Below are 21968 nucleotides of genomic sequence, written 5' to 3' on the forward strand. Positions count from 1 at the left end.
AAAAAAAAATTACAGGACTTAGAAAGTGAATTTTATTTGTTTTGGCTTATAATACCTGAGTCTGAAATGCAGCTATGAAATATATTCAAATGTTTACAGTACCCCCTCAGTTTAGATGGTCTTGCTTTCTTTATTTAGCAATTAATTCTTCTACCTACAGTACAAAAGATTTTTCTTTACATGCAGTCTGCCTAGATAGCAGAGATTCTGTGTCTCACAAGAATAATTTTCTATGATTTAAGTTGCCTTTATTACGTATTGATTATTTAAAGGGGAAAACCCCATAGAACAGAGGCTCTTCACTTAAACAATAGTGTTACCTTCTTTGTTTCTTTTCAAATGCTTTATTTGTACAGGAAACCCTNNNCCTCCTTATTAGCTGTTCTCTTTCCAGGATTTCAGTTACCCCCACTCAAACTACAGTCTGGAAACTGAAGATCCTCCTTCTGACTTCTGTCTTATCATCAGAAGGTCAATAGTAGCCTAACGCTACATCATAATGCCTAGATCAGTCACCTGGCTTCATCTTATCACATAGGTATTTTATCATCTCACATCATCACAAGCGTGGGTACAATATAATATGATATTTTGAAAGACAGAAAGAGACCACATTCACATAACTTTTATTACAGTATATTGTTATAATTATATTATTAGTTATGATTGTTAATCTCTTACTGTGCCTAATTTATAAATTAAACATTTTCATAGTTATGTGTGTATAGGTATGAAAAACATAGTGTATATATAGGGTTTGGTACTATCTGCAGTTTCAGGCATTCACTTAGGGGTCTTGGAATGCATTCACTGTGACTAAGGGAGGGGCTGCTGTGCTTTGATTAAATAGGTAAGTAAGTATTGTTTCTTAGTCACTCATGATCCAGTCAAGTGCACAGATCTCTTCTGACAACTCTTGGTTTTGCCTTCCCAAAATCAGTTCCTGAATTTCAAACAAATAAAATTTTCAGGATATATTTTATACCTAAAAGTAAAAAGTTTTATGTGTAAAACCACTAAGATTTCTCAGAGGGCCTTTGGAATCACAAAGATTTGCTCTGTAACCTTATAAAGAGAGACACTGGAAATAACTAGGTTTGTTTAATGTGTTCCTACCATAAAGTTGCATGGGAAGAGTTGTTAGGTCAGAAGGGACACAGCCGTCCCTAAATTAAGATTTCTGGTAAAATATTATTAATACAAACATTTTAGAAATTGTGTGCTTTATGGGAAGTCCCTGGTGACTTGTCAGTGCCCTTTCTGTCTATAATACTGTTTTACCTTCAGGGGTAACCCTCATCAAAACTGTGATGAAAAAATTATATACTGTATTCCAATGTAGAGTTTTGCCTCTCTCTATTGAGGATTGGCAATATATAGAATTGGCAATAGTAATAAATTGACCACAGGCATTAAATCTCTTAATGTTCTTGTTTTACTCTAAAGCTTACCTGAAGGTTCTCCTGTAAACTACAGGCCAGAATTTGCATCTTCAACAAAGAACAATCTCAGAACCTCATGGAAAGGGACCATACCAGGTACCTCACATGATTGCCACTCCAAAGAATAGACTTCGGGGTTCAGGCTTCTGAGTTGACATCACTTAGATAACTTTCAGACCATACCAGTGGACTGAGGCAAGATTTCCAGGGCTCATTTTAATCCAGTGAAAGGCACAGATAGCATAGCATCAGATAACCAACAATGCCTAGCCTGCCAACAGACGTCTAGTAATTCTTTTCTCTTTTTTTCTCTTTCAAAGTATTTCAGAATTTTTCATTACATGAAACCCAGGTATCCTGATATGCATTTTAGAAAAAAAAAAACATATGTCCCTTCCCAGATAGAATAAAGATGGAGCTATTGCTGAGAATCTAAAGGAAATATGGAAAATAAAGTAGCATTAATTATCCCTATGATAAGTGTGGTTTCTTAATTATTTTATATAACCGAAGAGCTATTTGATTTTTTAAGTAATGCAGAAAGAAATTGTAATGAATGCATGCCATATTAATTTATTCATATTCTTTCTATATGTTTTGTTTCTGCTCTTGCTATTTTCTCTGCCTCTCCATCTGTATGGATAACTAATCCTTCAAGATTCAGCAAAGGTGTGATTTCCTCCCGGAAGCCTTTCTCTGACCCTTGTAAGTTATACCCATTATGTAAACTACTATTTTGCTTACCACAGTCAGAATTCTTGATGTTTAAATTACCTATGTACTTTTTACTTCCTCTGGACTGTAAAATCTTAAAAGGTAGAGACCATGTCTACCTCATCTCTGAATTCCCAGGATTCAGTACTATCCCTGGAACTTAGACGATACTCAATGAATGTTTATTGAACTAAAAAGAGTTAAATTATTAGGTACCATGCTAGGCCCTGTGGGGATTAGAGATAATTAAAACATAGTTCCTTTTCTGTTCCAATAATAAAGTATTTGTTTTGTTCATTGGCTGACAAATGGTTCGTGGACTTTTAGAATTAAGAAACCATGGAATCCATTCTTTTTATCTTCTAGACAAGAAACGGAGGTTCAAATAGATTGTGATTTTTCCCAATATTGTAATAGCAGAGTAAAGGGCTAAACCCAACCTTCCAGATGCCTGGTGAATGCTCTCCTATACTATACTGAATTATCCTTTAATGATGCGCCTACAACAATGACATACGCATTATAATATAAAGCAATAACAGCAATATAACTTTTAAAAGATAAATCAGAAATGTTTCTTCTTAATCTTTTCAAACACAGCACAGTATAGAATCCTCGAGCCGCCTAACTTGTGTTTAGATTAATTTTTCATCATTCCTGAAAGGTTTTTGTCTATCTTTTCTTTATTATTATAGGAAATATCTCATCAAAGCTCAGACGTCACGTGTTTAAAACATTTGTTTTTAATCTCTGCTTTGTGGATCCATTGTGTTCTTGAAAAGTTGCCAAAACTTGACTCTCCCTTTCTTCTTGTCCCTCCAAAATGTTATTGAGGCAATTGTCTTACTTTTCGGGATGCCAAAATAACTATTTCTTGGCTACACCGGTCAAATCTTGGATTACAATTATATTATAATAGAGTCAATTTTTAGAGAGCCGTAAAGAAAATGGTTTAATTTTAAAGGGTAGCAGAACACACCACCCCAAAAAATGCACTTTAACATGAGAATTATTTCAAGTTGATGGCAATTGAGAAGAAGCTGACAGCAGAGAGAATAAAATAGAATAATCATTGCTAAAAGAGTTATTTAAAATGGAGCCGGAGGACATTGAGATGGGGCTTATGCACATCTTCCGTCTCAAATTCTTGGAATTTTTGCTGAACTCAGCTAAATGCCAAGGCATCTGCTATATGTTAAAATGGACATAATGGGACTTTCTGCCTAACACTAGCCTTAGCAACCAATCACATACAGATTAGTGTAACTGTAGAGAAACCAGCACCAATCACCTTTTCTTCAAAACAACTTATGTAAATCCCCTGTTTCCTCTTTAAAAACTCTAACCTCCTTTGTCTCTCTGGAGCATGCTTTCGATTTCAGGAGAATCTGTCTCCCAGATTGCAATTCCTAAAACCCCAAATAAACACACATATTTTATTTTGCAGTTTGCAGTTTTGTCTTTTGTTGATTGACAGAGCGGATACAAGAAAACCTCTCTGCCTTCCCCTTTATGCCTAAAAGTAGTTGTAAAGGTGTCCTCCCCTTTGTACCAGGAAGGACAGAAATTAACCACCAGAGACAATTCTATACCTTTATAAACCCGGAGTCAGCACTACAGGAATCTACATAACAAACTACTAACTAGCCCTTATGATCCATTAGTTCCTCTATTATCTTTACCTTCCCACAATTTGCCACTCAGGAAACTCAAGTCTTTTTCCTTTGTCTTGTCACTTCTATAAAAATTGTTCTTTTGTTAAGATGCTATATAAACTCATGTTCTAACCAACCCTTTCAGTTACTCATCAATGATTACTTCCATGTGCTATGCATATGCACATATTAATAAACTTCTGTTAATTTTTCTCTTGTTAATCTTTTTTTTGCCAATCTAATTTATGAGGCCCTAGGTAGAGAATCTAGAAGGGCAGAGGACAAAAAAGATTTTTTTTCTTCTTCTATGGTTTATTAATTGATATTTTTAACAATGTTTAAAAAATTCAGATTAGGCTGCCTAGTTTCTTCAAGATCCTAGTGAGTAAAAGAAAGGACTTATTTGCCCAAGGGTGCACAAGACAGCTGATAAAATCAGGATTCAATAATATACCCAAAAAAAGATATGAAAGAAAATATGAAGAAACAGAAACAACGAGTTCAAATAAATCAGATCAAAGTCTTAGGCTAAGGTTAAAAAAACACTGTACGAGTATAAAATTGGGGTTTTAATGGACTGTAATGAATGCGTTGGCTGCACCACTACTTGAATTATCAGTCAAAGAAAAAACCCCTAATTTTTATTGAATACTCCATAATGTGCCAAGCGCTGTGGTAGACATAGTACATGTCTGATCTTTTTTTATTAGGCTTAAATTGTAAGATTTTTACAAATCTGATCTGTACATGAAATTACTACTCATAAAAATTACACTAGAAATCATATTAAAGCTACAATATTACTGTAATAATTAAAATGAACCTTCGTGAATTTCACTTCACATTCCTTCCCAGGCTACAAAGACAAAGATCAAAAACCATGAAATGCTCTCTTTAAGTAAAATCCAATTGAGTATGGAACAAGTCACCTAAATGAAGCATTTAATTCTATTATAGTGACTACAAGACTAAGTTATACATCTCATTACCATGTATTTTTAGAAGAAGGAAAAGACATTTATGTGATCCTGATTATATGGGTATGTGCCTCCTGTGTGGATCAGTGATGTTAATTAACCCCTTGTTGTATAAAATTATCATAATCAGCTTAACTACAAATAATACAACGTTTGATTAAGGAAGACTGTACTGAGTAAAACATAATTCCAGACATCGCTTAGAATCCACTGTATATGAGAAGGCCAGTGTTTAAATGAACCAAAGGTGTTAAGGTTTTAATGTTTTTCAAGAACTCAAGTTTTGGGTGCCTGGGTGGCTCAGTGGGTTAAGCATCTGCCTTTGGCTCAGGTCATGATCCCAGAGTCCCGCAATTGAGTCCTGTGTCAGGCTCCCTGATCCGTGGGGAGGCTGCTTCTCTGCCCCTCCCCTGGCTCATGAGCACTCTCTCTCTCTCTCTCTCAGTCTTTCTTTCTCTCTCTCAAATAAATAAAATCTTAAAAAAAAGAACTCAGGTTTTCAAAAGGTCTGAATTGTATTATTTTGTTTTTATTTAATTCTCTTTAGTTATTGCTAACATATAGCAAAAACTACAGAACATGTCATTGTTTATATATGTCAGAGACATGGATATATCACGTAATAAGAAATTCATTAAAAAATATTTATTGAGAGAGGCCTGGGTGGCTCAGTCAGTTAAGTGTCTGCCTTCGGCTCAGGTCATGATCCCAGGGTTCTGGGATCAAGTCCCGCATCTGGCTCCTTGCTCAGTGGGGAGACTGCTTCTCCCTCTGCCTGCCACTCTCCCTGCTTGTGCTCTCTCTTTCTCTGACAAATACATAAATCTTTTTAAAAATATTTATTGAGCACTTACTATGTCCAAGTCCCTCTGCTACACACAGATCCACTAGACAGCTTAGAGTTTAGTGAAAACACAAACATGTATACAACTATGTTTTTACAAATTGTTTAAAAATGCAATAAAAAACAGAGCAAGGCATGAGAGAATAACAAGAAGACTGGGGGTGGCATGGAGACTTCCTTTAAATTCAATGGTCAGAGAAACCTTCTCTGCAGAAGTGACACTTAAGCTGAGCCTTGAAAGATAAGAAGCCAACCAGGAGAAGATTGAGGGAATAACCTTCCAAGAAAATGAATAGATTGTGGGCAGGTCATCAGGAAAGGTGCTTTGCTTGTTTAAACAAAGAAATGAAAAAAGACAGTGTATGTAGAGTTTAGTAATAAGCAAAGGAACCGGTGGCATGCAATGAGATTAGAGAGTTCAACAAGCCTTACAGGTCGTGGTGAGGATTTTTATTTGTGTTCCTCGAGAATTGAGTAAGCGGCAAATGTGCCACTGTATACGTAAGAGGATTTTTACCTGTGTTAAGAATTGTGATTTTTAGATTACAGCATGCATACAATGCATCTCAGAAGAATTAAGCTAAGCACAAAAATGCATTATTCATAAAAATTACTCATCTTTAAGCCAGAATTTTAATTTTACTAAATCGATACCTTGCACAGATTTTTTTAAATAGCACAGTAGAAAAAAAACAACAATCCCCTATCCTATCCCTCTCCATTCTGGATTCTCACTCTTGAAGAACAGTAACTTTAAACAGTTTTAGCTGTTCCCTATAGTATTTACTACCATATTTTTATGTAATGTTGCTATTTCTTGACTTTTCAGCTTTTTAGATAATATCTAGTAACTAGTATGAAAGGTGGCAGGTTGGCTCTTATGCATCCATGAACACACACTTCCCCTCCTCCCAAAAGTCTTGGTGAAATCCATATTCACTGATGATGTTACTTTGACTTTGCAAATGTTATTCAGAGTTTAACCAAGCATTGAGTATGGTGTTACATTTCCTTTCTTTTTTTTATAATAATTTTTTATTATGTTATGTTAGTCACACCATACAGTATAACCTTAGTTTTTGATGTAATGTTCCATGATTCATTAGTTGCGTATAACACCCAGTGCACCATGCAATATGTGCCTTCCTTAATACATTTCCTTTCCTCTAAAAAATTTTGTTTTGACAAATTAATTTTTATTTGCTTAGGATTTTTTTATGCATCTATCACTTACTCATCCCCAAATAGGTTTTTCCAAGAGATCTCCACATCTCCTTTCTCTGTGTTCAAATACATCAGGTTATCTATAACTTTCATTTTTTTAAATTAAAGATGTCTATGATGGGGGCGCCTGGGTAGCGCAGTCGTTAAAGCGTCTGCCTTCGGCTCAGGGCGTGATCCTGGCGTTCCGCTGGGAGCCTGCTTGTTCCTCTCCCACTCCCCCTGCTGTGTTCCCTCTCTCTGGCTGTCTCTGTCAAATAAATAAATAAAATCTTTAAAAAAAAAAAGATGTCTATGATGGGGATTTTTGTCCTTCTGTTCCAATATGAACTGGTTTAGTCTTTCTGGATAGCTGCCTTCCTGGCTTATCCCCACACCTTTATCCTCAAAATTGCTTTTTCCTTTCTCTTGTGTTGGATCCCATCTTATGCACACTGTGTTTCCCTCACTTTTGCTTTAACTCACTTGTTTTGGTGAACAAATATCCTCCAGTAATTTCTTGAGAAAGACAGTATGTTTTTTGAGCTCTTGAATGTCTGAAAACACCTTGTTCTAATCTCTTATCTGATTGTTAGTTCAACTGATACAGAGTTCTAGGGTGTTGTATTAGGTGTCCTATTGCTGCTGTAGCACATTATCCCAAACTTAGGGGCTGAAAACAGCACAAATTTATTCTCTTTGGATCAGAAATCTGAATTCAGTTTCAATGGGCTGAAGTCAAGGTGTTGGCAAGGCTGGTTCCTTCTAGAGGCTATAGAGGAGAATCTTTTTCTTTGCCTTTTCCAGTTTCTACAGGCTGCCTGCATTCCTTGGCTCATAGCTCTTTCCTGTATCTTCAAAGCATATTACTCCAACCTCTGCTACAGTTTTCACATCTCTTTTTCTTACTTTAATTTTCTTGACCCCTTCTTAGAAAGACTTTTGATTATATGGGCCCACCCAGAATCCAGGAGAACCACCCCATCTCAAGATCCTTGACTTAATCACATCCGCAAAATTTCTTTTACCATGTTTTACCATGTAAGGTAACATAGTCACAGGTCCAAGGATTGGGATAAGGACATCTTTGTGGGGAGGCATTATTTATGCTACCACAGTTGGAAATAATTTTCCCTAAAAACTTATCTTCTTGATTCTGGGGGTACAGTTTAGAATTTTGTTCCTAATATTATTTGTGATCCTTTGTATATGACCTGTTTTTTTCTTTCCTCTGGAAGCTTTAAAATCTTCTCTTTATTCCATTTTCTGAAATTCCACTATAGTGTACATTACGGAGAATCATTTTCTCATTCACTGTTCTGGATACTTGGTAGACCTTTTTAATCTGGATACTTATATATTGCTAAGTGCTAAGAATTTCTCTTGTATTATTCGTTTAGTAATTTCCTCCCTTCTACTTGTTCTGTGTTGTCTTTCTGGAACTTCTGTTGGTCTAATTTGACCCTCTACTACTGAATCCTTGCATTGTCTCATCTTTGCTCTATTTTCTACTTCTTTTTCTTTCTATTCTCTAGGAGAGTTCCTGAATTTTAAATTTTTATTCTTCTATTTATTTTAAGATTACTACGATAATATTTTAATTTCTAAAAATTCTTTCTCATTCCTTGAAAGTTCCATTTTACAAAGTACTGTTCTTATGTTTTTTTTTTTAATGATTTTTTATTATATTATGTTAGTCACCATACAGTACATCCCCGGTTTCCGATGTAAGGCTCGATGATTCATTAGTTGTGTATAACACCCAGTGCACCATGCAATACGTGCCCTCCTTACTACCCATCACCGGTCTATCCCATTCCCCCACTCCCTCCCCTCTGAAGTCCTCAGTTTGTTTCTCATAGTCCATAGTCTCTCATGTTTCATTCCCCCTTCTGATTACCCCCCCTTTCTTTATCCCTTTCTTCCCCTACTGATCATCCTAGTTCTTATGTTCCATAGATGAGAGAAATCATATGAGAGTTGTGTTTCTCTGCTTGACTTATTTCACTTAGCATTATCTCCTCCAGTGCTGTCCATGTTGTAGCAAATGTTGAGAACTCGTTCTTTCTGATAGCTGAGTAATATTCCATTGTATATATGGACCACAACTTCTTAATCCAGTCATCTGTTGAAGGGCATCTCGGCTCCTTCCACAATTTAGCTATTGTGGACATTGCTGCTATGAACATTGGGGTGCATATGGCCCTTCTCTTCACTACGTCTGTATCTTTGGGGTAAATACCCAGTAGTGCAATGGCTGGATCATAGGGTAGCTCAATTTTTAACTTTTTAAGGGACCTCCACACTGTTTTCCAGAGTGGCTGTACCAACTTGCATTCCCACCAACAATGTAGGAGGGATCCCCTTTCTCCACATCCTCTCCAACAATTGTTGTTTCTTGCCTTGTCTATTTTTGCCATTCTAACTGGCGTAAGGTGGTATCTCAGTGTGGTTTTGATTTGAATTTCCTTGATGGCTAATGATTTTGAACCTTTTTTCATGTGTCTGTTAGCCATTTGTATGTCTTCATTGGAAAAGTGTCTGTTCATATCTTCTGCCCATTTTTGATTTGTTTATTTGTTTCTCGTGTATTGAGTTTGAGAAGTTCTTTGTAGATCTTGGATACCAGTCCTTTATCTGTAGTGTCATTTGCAAATATATTCTCCCATTCCGTGGGCTGCCTCTTAGTTTTTCTGACTGTTTCCTTGGATGTGCAGAAACTTTTAATCTTGATGAAGTCCCATAAATTCATTTTATCTTTTGTTTCTCTTGCCTTTGGGGATGTGTCATGAAAAAGGTTGCTTTGGCCGATGTCGTAGAGGTTGTTGCCTATGTTCTCCTCTATGTTCTTATGTTTCAAATGTAGTATCTTCTCATATCTCTGAAAAGATACTGATTATAGTTTTGTTGTTAATGTTTCTTTTTGCTTTGACTTTTGTTACTTTTGTAGTTTTGGTTTTTGTGTTTCATTTTTAAAAATTTTATCTTAAATCAATTAATTAGGGGGGCCTGGGAGGCTCAGTCAGTTAAGTGTCTGCCTTCAGCTCAGGTCATGATCCTGGGGTCCTGGGATCAAGCCCTGCATCAAGCTCACCACTCAGTGGGGAGTCTGCTTCTCCCTCTGCTCCACCCCCTCCCCTACTCATGTTCTCTCTCTCTCTCACTCTCTCTCTTGCACACACGCGTGCAAATAAGTAAATAAAAAATATTTTAAAAAATAAGAAATAAAATCAGTTAATTAACATAGAGTGTATTATAAATTTCAGAGGTAGAGTTTAGTGATTCATCAGTTGCATACAACACCCAGTGTTCATAGCATCAAGTGCCCTCCTTAATGCCCATCATCCAGTTACCCCATTCCCACATCCACCTCTCCTCCAGCAACCCTCAGTTTGTTTCCTATTGTTAAGAGTCTCTTATGGTTTGCCTGTGTTTCATTTTAGAAACTTACCTCAAATACTTAGGTATTTGGCTATTTAAGAGTGAGGCACAAAGAAGAAGTTCTGTCTCCGTTGTTGGGACTTTTGGATTATTGAGCTTCGCTGGGGAGTAAGTGGGCAGTCTTTTCAACGGGAGAATCCCAGATATCAGTGTCTATAGAGCTTTATACTAGTGCTTAGTCAGCTTCTCCAGAATCCTCCAATCTCCTGCTCAGCTGACAATATCTTAGAAACCAAGCAGCAGAAAGGTGACAGGGTCAGGAGGAGTTACTATTTAGTACATAGAGACTCAATCCTCATTTTCATTAAAGTTCACACCCCAGCCCTCAGCTATGCTTATTGTTTCCAAGGCTAGAGCTTTTTTTTCTAGAAGATGTCTCAATTACTCCAGAAAATAAAACTTGAATCTTTTGTTGGAATAGATAAGAGGCCTTGGGGATCTATTTTTTTCTAATATATACTTTTGATCAATTTTTAAGCCTCCTCTTTTTAAGCCCTCCCTTCATCCTGTACCTCAGATATATCCAGTAACTTTAAGCACTGAACCCATCACCACCCGCCTTAGGTTTTAGCTTTCTCTAGTTTCTTAAATTAGCTTAGCACTCATCTCATCTAATGCTTTCCAACTTCCACAATTTTGTTGACTCCATCTATCTGCTGTCGTCTCCTCTATTCTTTGTCCTTCTCCATTTATACCTTTAAAAAAATTCCTTTATTGTCATTTTAGTGGAGCTTCATAATGCCACAGAGATAAATGCATGTGTCTCATCTGCCTTGTTTAACTGAAAGTCTTACAGCACACTCTATATCGACAAATAAGACACTCCAATGTTAATAACATTGAGGGTGGGAGATTAAGAGGCCCACTCTTACAACAAAAAAGTAAAAATCTGTTACACGGAAACATGAAATAAACAATTCTATAATATGCAAGCCATATATATGACTATTCACTGCACTGTGAAAAAGGAAGGACTGTTGCTACAGAAAACTGAATTGTATCAACTTTCAAATACTTGTAACTATAGATAATACATATACAAGATACACAGGCTTGTCTAGACAAATCAAAACCATAATGAGATACCACCTCACACCAGTCAGAATGGTTAAAATTAACAATTCAGGAAACAACAGATGTTGGCGAGAATGCAGAGAAAGGAGAGGCCTCTTACACTGTTGTGGGGAATGCAAACTGTTGCAGCCACTCTGGAAAACAGTATGGAGGTTCCTCAAAAAGTTAAAAATAGAACTACCTAGGACCCAGCAATTGCACTACTAGGTATTTATCCAAAGGATTAAAAAAATAGAGATTAGAAGGGGCACATGCACCCCAATGTTTATAGCAGCAATGTCCACAGTAGCCAAAATATGGAAAGAGCCCAGATGTCTACTGACAGATGAATGGATAAAGAAGAAGTGGTATTTATATATTTTATATATATAAAATGATATAATGGAATATTATAAGTGGTATTTCTATATATAATGGAATATGTATATAATACAATGNNNAGTGTAAGTGGTATTTATATATAAAAATATATATACAATGCAATATTACTCAGCCATCAAAAAGAATGAAATCTTGCCATTTGCAACGATGTGGATGGAACTGGAGGGTATTATGCTATGTGAAATAAGTCAGTAAGAGAAAGACAAATACCATGTGATTTCACTCATGTGTGGAATTTAAGAAACCAAACAGATGAACATAGTGGAAGGGAAGGGAAAATAAAATAAGGTAAACACAGAGAGGGAGGCAAACCATAAGAGTCTCTTAACTATAGGAAACAAACAGGGTTGCTGAAGGGGAGGTGGGTGGAGGGATGGGATAATTGGGTGATAGGCATTAAGCAGGGCACTTGATGAGAGCACTGGGTGTTATTTTTTTTTGAAGATTTTATTTATTTATTTGAGATAGAGAGACAGTGAGCACGAGTGGGGGGAGGAGCAGAGGGAGAGGGAGAAGCAGGCTCCTCCCAACTGAACAAGGAGCCCGACCTGGGGCTCAATCCCAGGACCCGATCATGACCTGAGCTGAAGTCAGACACTTAACTGACTGAGCCACCCAGGTGCCCCTCATGAATTATCTTATAGTAAATTGTTAGTGATTATTTGACAAATGAATTTAAACAGTTAAAAAGGAAGGACAAATGGGTAAGAAGGGAGACCAGGAAAGAATGCCACCAAAGATTCCATAATGTTCTCCCTTTCTCAAGTATACTCTAGACTACCTTATAAGCATAGCATAATTTTGTATACTATCCCTGCCTTTTGTGTTCTTTCAGTAGGTTAATATCAAATAGTTTATCTTAGATACTTGAATTTGAAGGTTAATGATTTAGAACTTCAAGCAGGAGTTCTGATTTAAATAGTTCACTGTTTTGCAAAATATACCATCAAGTATTTTTTAAGAGAAGATATGGAATAAAACGAGAGGAGAAGAAAGAATAGCCTGCCAAGCATTGCTATAACTTTTAAATCTGTTTTTATAAGTAACACAGCTGATGTTTCCAAGTGATCAAATTTTTAGAAACTTCTAGATAATAGGAACCTGTGATGATTTAATACATATTCAGTCAAACAAATTACCAAGAATGCATCGGTCTGGAACATGTATAAAATTGGTCTAGGATCAAAGGAAATAATCTAGAGAGAGGAAATGAGAATTTAAATAATTAATTCTCCCGGGGAGCCTGGCTGGCTCAGTCAGTAGAGCATGGGCGTAGAGCTTAGTTAAAAAAAATAATAATTCTCCCAAAGACTAATAAGATATATTTGAGCCTGCAGATTATTTAAAATTGAAAATTTTGCATTTTTAAGATTTTATTTTTAAAGAATCTCTACACCCAATGCAGGGCCCAAACCCACAACCTAGAGATCAAGAGTTGCATGCTCCACTGACTGAGCCAGTCAGGTGCCCTGAAAATTTTGCATTTTTTATTGTAAAAGAACAAGATAGATTTCTTTGTTTTTTACTTAATTGGTATGTACTAAGTACCTACTCTGTGTAAGAAGTTGTGATGGGTGTTATGGAAGAGAGGACATAAGAATGTCTTGTTTTATCAAGAAGGTCATAATTTAGTGTTCAAGATAAGATAAATGCAAAATTACTACATATGGTGTTATGTGACTAATGCCACTTGAATGAGTAAAACTATTTTGATTTTTTTGTTTTGCCAAATTGCAATATAAATGGAATGAATTATGTAGTGAACTCCAAATATATGTTTCTTTGCATAATATTTATACGTGCTGACCTTTGACAACAGTTGTAAAACATTATTAAAACCAGTTCAGGGAGGGGCTCCTGGATGGCTCAGTCAGTTGAGCATCTGACTTCAGCTCAGGTCATGATCTTGGAGTCTTGGGGAGCCCTGCAGTGAGCCCAAGGCAGGCTCCATGCTCAGCAGGGAGTCTGCTTATCCCTTTTCTTCTGCCCCTCCTCCTGTCTGTGCTCTCTCTCTCTCAAATAAATAAATAAAATATAGAAAATTTTTTAGAAAGACAGTTCAGGTACAACAAATCCAGAAAAAGAGCTGCCAGCTATGGTATACTACAAGACAAAAAATTACTGGTTTTGAAGAGATACATATGTGTGTTTCTTTTAATGGAATATATATCCTATTGATGGTTTACTAGATTCCATTCACCCAAGTACATAGGTATATATTTCATTTAATTTTCACATTAGGTCAGTACTATTTTTATCCCATTTTTCAAAAGAAGAAACAGGCTCAGAGAAACTAAGTACTTGTCCAAAGTTACATAGCTGGTAAATGATGGAGTCAAGAGTTGAACTCAGCCTGTTTCACTCCTAATTTGTACTCTTAACCATTTGTCTCTGCTGTCTTTCTTAGGGAACATGCCAGTGGAGATATCTGGGAAATATTTAGATGTCTTAGTCTGGAGTTCAAGAGAAAGAGGCTAGTGATACAGATCTTGCAGTCATCAGCATGTGTTATATCCTCAAATATAAGAGACCTCAGTAAGAAGAAACTAAAAAGATTTTCTTGTTGGGGTGCCTGGGTGGCTGAGTCAGTTAAGCATCTGCCTTTGGTTCAGGTCAGGATCTCAAGGTCCTGGGACCCAGCCCCGAGTTGGGCTCCCTGCTTAGCAGGAACTTGGTTTCTTCCTCTCCCTTTGCAGCTCCCTGCCCCCTCCCCATGCTCTCTCTCTCTCTCTAATAAATAAAATCTTTTTAAAAAGTTTTTCTTGTCAACTGGATTATAAAAAGTTTTAGGGATACAGACAAATGAGTCAAATATCTACTTATAGCACTTAAAATTTCACTTTAGTAAAATTACTACAGTTATATTATAAAAATATGTTAATTTAGCTTTATTGATGCTTAATTGATTTTTCTCCTCATATTTCATGAAATAACTTTAATTTTCCAGACGCATTTTCAACATTGGTGTCTGCATCATTACTAAAGTCTATTCTTGTTATCTGTTTTACAGAGCTCAGTGTCCTCACTTCTACATATGAATCTATTTGCATCATCTTACTGTGAAGGAAATTTTATCCGAAGTCATAAATACCCATTCACATAACATCCCATTTGCAGTTGTGATGTCATATTCTCAGGACTAATCACTACATTTGAATTAATATTTGTATTAAATTTGTATTGATATTTTTATGTATATATGAATGTATGTATTTGCTTGCTCATTTATTTTTAAAGTGGCTTTGATGTAGATTATCTCATACAAACATGGTAGTGTTAATTGTAACCTTTGGAACGGAAAAGTAGATAGGGCTCCATTAAAAAAAAATTCATAGATTAACATAATGACTATATAAAGGCAACAAAGTATACACTTTTCTGAAAGAAACCTCTTGTATTTAACTGAGATGTGTTAAAAACCTACTATTTGGTAAGTGCTTCCATCTTTTAGGATTTTTTATTTGTTTTTAAGTAGGCTCCATCCCCAACATGGAGCCCAACGTGGGGCTTGAACTCACGACCCTGAGATCAAGAGTTGGATGCTTAATCAACTGAGCCATCCAGGCGTCTCAAGATTTTATTTTCAAGTAATCTCTACACCCTATGTGGGGCTCAAACCTACAACCCCGAGATCGAGAGTCACATGCCCTACCAACTGAACCAGCCAGGCACCCTAGTGCTTCCATCCTTTTTTTTTTCAAGATATTATTTATTTTTTGACAGAGAGAGTGAGAGAGCACAAGTAAGGAGAGGGTCAGAGGGAGAGGGAGAAGCAGGCTCCCCCACGGAGCAGGGACCCTGATGTTGGGCTTGATCCCAGGGCACTGGGATCATGACCCAAGCTGAAGGCAGACACTTAATGGACTGAGCCATCCAGGCCCCCTGCTTCCATTTATAACAACACTAATACCATACCCACAGTGTCATTTCCTCCACTTCCTTTTTTTTATAGCTGAGGAATGAGTCTCAGAAAACTAATTTATGAAGGAGAAATAACTTAAACACAGTAGAGATAGGATTTTAATCCAGATCCAACACAAAAGCCCATGTTCTTTTTTTTACCTGCTCTTCTTTACTCAACAAGTAATATATAGTTGTGAAATGGCTGGCTAATGACCGTGAGGCAGAGTTCAGTTAACTGGCCTACGTGTAAAAATGGAATGAGTAACCGTGGTTTTGTAGGACACCATTTTCATTGGCTGTCATGCCTTCTATGGGATAGATGTCATATTCAATATAGGGGAGATGGCTTTTGGAGAGTTCCACTAGGGAAAAGAAGAAGAGAAGAGGAAACCTAGAAAAGGTGGGTGGGTGGTGATATCTGAATCAATAGTCACTTTGTATTAGAGTAGGTTCAAGAGAGAACCATTTACAATTCTGGTATGTATCTGATCCTGAATCCTCATAGTAAGGCTGTTAGGTAAAGACATACATGACACCAGAAGTCACTTTACATTTAAAACAGAGTCCATGGGATAGCATAGGTTTTACTTCTAAACAAATTTAATATCATGTAACAAAATTCTGTTCGGCAAGAACTCGCTTAATAAAAAAGTCATTTTATTACCTTTTGAATTCTCTTTCTCGGACAGTCTAGCTAAAGGTTTGTAAATTTTATGTTTTCAAAAAACTCTTAGTTGCATTGACTTTTTTGTATTACCTTCATTTAGTCTCTATTTCATTTATAATCTTTTTTAAACATTTATTTATTTATTTTAGAGGAGGGGGAGGGGCAGAGGAAGAGGGAGAGTCTCATGGAGACTCTGCACTGAGCTCAGAGCCCAACAGGACTCGATCTCACGACCTGAGCTCAGAGTCAGATGCTTAACCAAGTGTACCACCCAGGCACCCCATTTCCTGCTCTAATCTTTATTATTTCCTTCCTTCTGCTAACATTGGACTCAGGTGGTTCTTCTTTTTCTAATTCCTTGAGGTGTAAAGTTAGGTTGGTTATTCAGAATCTATCTTTTTTCTTAATGTAGGCATTTTTTGTTATAAACTTTCCTCTCAGGATTGCTTTTGCTGCATCAAGTTTTCGTATGTTTTGGTTTTGCTTTCATTTATCTCAAGACACTTTCTGATTTCCCTTTTGATATCTTTTTTGACCCATTGCCTTTTCAGGAAAGAGTATGTTGTTTAATTACTACATATTTGTGAATTTTTCAGTTTCTTCCTGTTACTGGTTTCTAGTTTTATACCTTTGTAGTCAGAAAAGATACTTGATATGGTTTCAATCTTCTTAAATTTGTTAAGGCTTGCTTTGTGACCCAACAAATGATCTATGCTGGAGAATGTTCTGTGTAAGCTTGAGAAGAACATGTATTTTGGTGCTGTTGGATGGAATGTTCAGTATAAGTCTGGTAGGCCCATTGGTCTATAGTGTTATTTAAGTCCACTGTTTATTAAGTTTCTTCCTGGGTGATCTGCCCAATGTTGAAAGTGGCTTATTGAAGTCCCCTACTATGATTGTAAAGCTGTTTATTTCTGAACTGATCTCTTCATCACTATATAGTGACCTTATCTCTTGTGACTGCCTTTGACTGAAAGTCTTATTTTATCTGATATGAGTATAGTCCCTCCTGCTCTCTTTTGGTTATCATTTGCATGGAATATTTTTCTCCATCCCATATCTATTACCTTTTAAATCCAAAGCTTTAGTGTACTTCCTTTCCTGGCATATTTTACTCATACATAAGGTACCAGAAACAGGTATCTTCGGTGCAAATCATCAAATGGACATCTAATAAATGCTTTCTAAAAGTGGCAGCATTTGCCCACCCAGAATAAGATTGCTCTGCATATACCTATAAATGTTGTTAGCTTTTAGTTAGAGAACATCCACCAGATGGCAACCTCATCTGCATGTGAAACATGATGTACACTCCTCTGCAACCCATTACAAGTCCCTTGAGCCAAATGTTCCCAGATTAATGGTTGATTTCTATAGTGATCCCAGTAAATGAATACTAGGTAGTCACTTGGCAGTGGGGGATGTGCAGAGTTGGGATTTATTTAGCATTGACTGTGAAATACTTCTAGTAACATTCTTTTATCATTAATATTGAAAACAAAAATAATAGTATCTATTTCCATGTTGCCCTCTAAACATATTTCTAATTTGAAGCTGAAGGGAACCATATTTTTTTCTCCAATGTATGAAACTGCAGACAGGATTATTTCTTCCTGAATTGCAAGTTATTCTAGTTGGATTCCTTGTACTTAATGGCAATCTGGTAGCTAGCAGGTTTATTGCTTGATATGCAAACTGTCTTCCTTCTTTCTAAACCTGATAGTATGCAGAGAGTACTGCTGGGGATATTTAACACGTCCCTTATTGTTTTCTGTTTATCAACAACCTGCCCTGAGGTACTAATTAGATGGAAGATATTGCATATACTTAGCAAATACTGTTGTGTTTTTCCATACAAATAAATCTGTGACCAAGGTGAAAGTCGTTGATGGGTTGGTTACACGTGCTGCAAATCTCTGAAAATATGTGTGATGGTAGATGTTCTAGAAGAAGGAAAAAAAAACTGATTTGTTGAGATTTTTAGTCCTGAAAAGCTGGAATTGTAATTGCAAATGACATCTCATTAATAAATCCTTTTCAAAACTGGCATATTTCACCTACATTAAAGTACAGCTGTGTAAGACATCTGTTTGAATTAAATATCTATACCACCTAACAGATTGCCTTTTTCTTGTGACTGTAATTGACTTTATTTTGCATCTGTATATTTCCAAAATACATATTTGAAAAATATAGGTTTTTTTCTCAGTCTTCTGGGTACTTTTAATAACTTTATTGAGGCATATTTCACATATATAACTCACCCAGTTCAAGGGAACAATTCAATGATTTTTAGTAAATTTAAGTTTCCTGTGTATTTTTTCCCTGTGCATTTTTAAAATGGTAGAGCTGTACCTAGATGCAGGTCTTCATTAATTGACAAAGTATGCTGCATTTTGGCAGCTCATCTATCTTTGGTTTCTAATATGCCTGCTTTTAGATATTGTTTACTTAAATGAAGGTCAGAAAATCTGACTCTTGTGTGTCTGAAGTTTTGTTAGTATCAGTGTTTCAGTGCCCCATCGTCTAGATTAGGTAGGGACATATTTACATCACATTACAGAGGAATTTTGGAATTTTGGCTTATCATATAATATTAACAGATCTAACCTTCAGTATGACGTAGACCACTGGAGCTAGTAACTATTATTTTACTTTAACATATGTGTAATACTCACATTACATTAACACATTTTATGGCACATAAAATACTGTTCTTGTTCTTAAAGGATTTTTTTTAAAGATTCTATTTCTTTATTTGACAGAGAGTGAGAGAGCACAAGCAGGGGGAGCGGCAGAGGGAGAGGGAGAAGTAGGCTCCCTGCTGAGCAGAGAGCCCAATTCAGGGCTCGATCCCAGAACCCTGAGATCATGACCTGAACCGAAGGCAGCCGCCCAACCAACTGAGCCACCCAGGCGCCCCCTCTCTTAAAGGATTTAAAAGTAATTTAAAAAATTGATCTAGGTATAAAGAGCCCTCCAGAAAGATCATTAAGACTCCATTCATATTCTCCTCTATCCCTTTCTTTCCTAATTTTTCTTTCTCATCCCCCAGACATATGGCTTTCTGTTCTCTTATTCTGCCATCTAGATTTGCCTACATGGCTCCAATGTTCAAATCACATCAGGAAACTGTACATAAAAGCTGATGTCCATCTTCTATTAAATATCAGTTCCCTTCTTCACATGTTTGGATTAAAAGCTATATTGTAAAATAGTAGAAAATCTCCAGGTCAATATTACTATTGTTTCTCGCATTGATGGTCACCAAGAACTGATGTCTCCCTCAGCTGGAAAAGTTTCTTTGAACTTGATGGAAGAAATTCTCCTGTATTTCAATAAATTCCTGAGTTTGAGGAATTTAAGCCTATGTACACAGTAATTAAAAAGCTGAACAAATTATCAAAAACAGCCATTTCAACACTGGAAATTGACCCAAGGGTACAACAAAGTGAGAAATTCTGAACTTTGAGTAAGAACAGAGCCAAGTCTATATGGCATTCTTGCCTGAGTGTGATGGTTAATTTTATGTGTCAACTTGATTGAGCTAAACGATGCCCAGGTAGCCAGTAAAATATTATTTCTGAGTGTGTCTGTGAAGGTGTTTCTAGGAGATATTAGCATTTGAATCAATAAACTGAGTAAAGCAGATCACTAAGATCACCCTCACCAGTGTGGGTCGATATCATCCAATCTATTGAGGGCCAAGAAGGCAGAGAAAGGGCAAATTCGCTCAGCTTGAGCTGGAACCCATCTTCTTCCCTCAGACATTGGTCCTGCTGGTTCTTGGTCCTTCAGACTAAAACTTGGATTTACATAATTGGCTCCCGGGACTTGGGGTTTGAATTAGAGCTACGCCATTGGTTTTCCAGAACCTCCATCTTGCAGATAGCAGATCGTGGGACTTCTTAGCCTCCATAATTGTGTGAGCAATCCCTCATAATACATCACTTCCTATATATCTTTCTATATATCCTATTGGTTCTGTTTCTGGAGAATCCTGGCTAATACACTGGGCTTACTTCACATTCCTACTTACCATCACCACCACCACTCCCCACCCCAGCTCCGTTGGCATAGTAGTTGAACCAAGGTGAGGCAAGCTGTAAAATAAAACCCAGCAGCTTTGCTGTGGCTGCTGCTGTAAAGAACTCACTTGATTTAGAGCATCAATAGTTAAAGTAGTGATCTCAGTGGCAAGCAGATAAGAAGGCCTGCTAGCCTGAGATTACAGGACTGTTTAGGGGCAGGCAATGGACTAGCAGTGGATGTAACAGGGAATTCCAGGAAGTGAGACACCCATAGTGGACTTGCTATCCACATATCCTGTGCACATGCCCACAGATCCCCGGCCTTCAGCACCTATGTGAATATACAGAGGAAAAGCAAGTAAGACGGACAGAAAGTAAAAGCCAGAGCAGGCGTGACAGCAATTTGAAGTGTGAATATGTTCCCCAGTCCACACACAGATCCATCAACAGATAATGGATGCACAGTGGCTGGAGGTGTTTGAAGCAACCTTTAGCTAAACACTATGCAGACATGCATGCACCCCTAGGAAGCTAGTTTTTTAAAATAAAGCAAAGGAAAAAAACCTGAAAATCTGAGCAGAGACATCAGTAGGCACACGTTACAGTAGAGACAGAGATCATAAACTTAGTTCAGGTAAATTAGTAAACAAACAAACCAACAACAACAACAAAAAAAACAGTAATAAGCCTCAGGAGGCAAAATCAGAATTCAGAGTTGTTACAATATATTACCTAAAATGTCTGATATTCACCAGAAAGTTGCAAGACATGTAAATTGACAAAAAAAGTAAAGAAATTGATTCAGCAATTTAAATTCTCCCCCCTCCAAAAAAAAGCCCAGGCCCATGTGGCTTCTGTGGTACATCTGATCAAATATTTAAAGAAAAAACTCACACCAATCTTTTACAGACACTTTCAAAAGTAGAAGAGGGAATGCTTCCCAACTTCTATGAGGCCAGCATTACTCTGATACCAAAGACATCAGAAGAAAAGAAAACCATAGACTGATCCTTCAGGAATACACATGCAAAAAATCTTAAGAAGTATTAGCATACTAAATTCAGCAACCTATTAAAAGGATTATAAAACATGGCAAAGGGAGATTTGTTCCAGAAATGCAAGTTGGCATAATATTAAAAAACAATTAAGTGCACCATGTTAATAGAATAAAGAACAAAAGCACATAATCATAAACACACAAAAAGCATTTCACAAAATTTAACACCCTGTCATGATAAAAACACTCAACAGAGCAGGATTAGAAAGGAATTTTCCTCACCTGATGAAGAGCATCTATGAAATACCTTTAGCAAATATGTTGGGTAATCATGAAAAACTGAATACTTTTCCTCTAAGATCAGAAATAAGAGTGTCCACTGTCATCACTTGTATTCAGTGTTGTACTGGCGATTCTAGCCAGTGCAACAACAACAAAATTAAAGCCATTCAGATTACAAAGGAAGGCATAAAAACTATCTTAGTTTGCTGATGACATGATCTTATATTAAGAAAATTCTAAGGAATACACACAAATACATACACAGCTAGTAAAATTAATAAATGGATTTAGCAAAGTCACAAGACACCAGATCCATATACAAAAATTAATTGTATTTCTATTAACTAGCAGTGAACAATT

The 21968-nt window shown here is 36.7% G+C and overlaps 1 long non-coding RNA gene across 1 annotated transcript; it reads left to right on the plus strand.

Moving 5' to 3' along the window:
* Positions 1-1472: 1472 nt before the first annotated feature.
* Positions 1473-14838, plus strand: LOC103679738. The gene is made up of 3 exons (XR_572993.1): positions 1473-1538; positions 2101-2147; positions 14739-14838. It is a non-coding gene; the product is annotated as an uncharacterized LOC103679738 (long non-coding RNA).
* The last annotated feature ends 7130 nt before the right edge of the window (positions 14839-21968 follow it).

The sequence above is a fragment of the Ursus maritimus genome (genome assembly GCF_017311325.1).
Source record: "Ursus maritimus isolate PB19 chromosome X unlocalized genomic scaffold, ASM1731132v1 scaffold_X1, whole genome shotgun sequence".
In the NCBI taxonomy this organism is placed as follows: Eukaryota; Metazoa; Chordata; class Mammalia; order Carnivora; family Ursidae; genus Ursus; species Ursus maritimus.